This window comes from Etheostoma spectabile, chromosome 17 (genome assembly GCF_008692095.1).
Source record: "Etheostoma spectabile isolate EspeVRDwgs_2016 chromosome 17, UIUC_Espe_1.0, whole genome shotgun sequence".
Lineage (NCBI taxonomy): Eukaryota > Metazoa > Chordata > Actinopteri > Perciformes > Percidae > Etheostoma > Etheostoma spectabile.
In genome coordinates, this window is record NC_045749.1 from 15,933,259 (window position 1) to 15,934,444 (window position 1,186).

Below are 1,186 nucleotides of genomic sequence, written 5' to 3' on the forward strand. Positions count from 1 at the left end.
GAGAGAGAGAGAGAGAGAGAGAGAGAGAGAGAGAGAGACAGAGTGAGAAAGAGAGAGAGAGAGTTGGCTGGCAGGGTCTGATTTGTACTGTTCAACAGCTGTTCCTTGCAGGGCTTTCTGTTTTGTCAGCCATCGAAGAGATACTTTGTCACATATCCACATAGCTCACAGACATTCTGATATCCATATAAGTCTTTATTTATCACTCCGGTCCAAAATACTAAATCATTGATGCAAAATGAATGACTCTGCTTGAAAGGCAGGATTATAGTAACTATTTCTAATATGCACTTTTTAATATATTGTTTGATATGGTCTTTATGCCCGACAGCAATAAATAATTTGCGGGCTCTAAAAATGTAATCCTGTAAAAACACGACCAATGAAATGCCTCCTTGTGTGTAATCTACCCCTCCTCTGTACGAGCCTGAGCTCAATGCTGCATTGCTAACAGTAGTCATGTGTGTTTTAAACATTGGGTATGATAATATTATGTGTTTGCTCACCAGTGAATGAGACATGAACTAAAATTGCGGCCCTTTCTCCTCTCTGCTCTGAAGCAGCAACACAGCTGCTCGTTCACGTGTGTGTGTGTGGGACGGCGCCCCGAGGGCAGGGGAGGGGTTAGTTGGAGCCCAAAGGAGATGCTACTTTCAAATCTTGCTAGCTTTTCAACATTACCAACCCTGCCTTTTATATAAGGATGCACAAACAGGTGAAATCGCCAATTTGGATGTCTTTGAAAAATGTTGAAAGGGAGTCATTGAGCGCATTGAGATGACAGTGAGTGTGAGGTTGGAGGAAGGATGCAGGCAGGAGACATCCTTGTGTGTGAGAGGTGATGCGGTAAAAGGGTCTTTTCGGAAGCACTGAAGACGATGCCTTATTTAGATGCAGTTAATTAGAAAGGTTGATTGATTTGATGGCACTTGCGGGGTGGGACAGCAGAGTGCACCGGTCTGTGAAGGAGTCCACGCTCATGGTCGATATTTAAGCCTTCCAGAGAGGCTTTAATAACAGCGTTAATGGCTCTATGAAGAACACCTGTTCCCATTTTATTTTGCACATGAATACACAAATCTTTTTTTTTATTTTTTGTTTCATCTTTTTACTCTCACTATGACTCAGGTCCAAGTATCTGGTGAAACACTGTTTCGTTTACTAATAATCAATGCCTTTTGATGCA

At 42.2% G+C, this 1,186-nt stretch overlaps 1 long non-coding RNA gene across 2 annotated transcripts in view; it reads left to right on the top strand.

Moving 5' to 3' along the window:
* The window catches only part of LOC116705578 (uncharacterized), a 12,395-nt gene extending 11,701 nt beyond the window's left edge, over positions 1-694 (top strand). The window contains exons 1-2 of one of the 2 annotated variants that reach the window (XR_004335964.1): positions 47-62; positions 635-694. This is a non-coding gene — a long non-coding RNA (uncharacterized LOC116705578). Of the gene's footprint in view, positions 1-46; positions 63-634 lie in introns of those variants that run through there. The other variant, XR_004335965.1, reaches the window with a different exon arrangement.
* Positions 695-1,186: the final 492 nt, after the last annotated feature.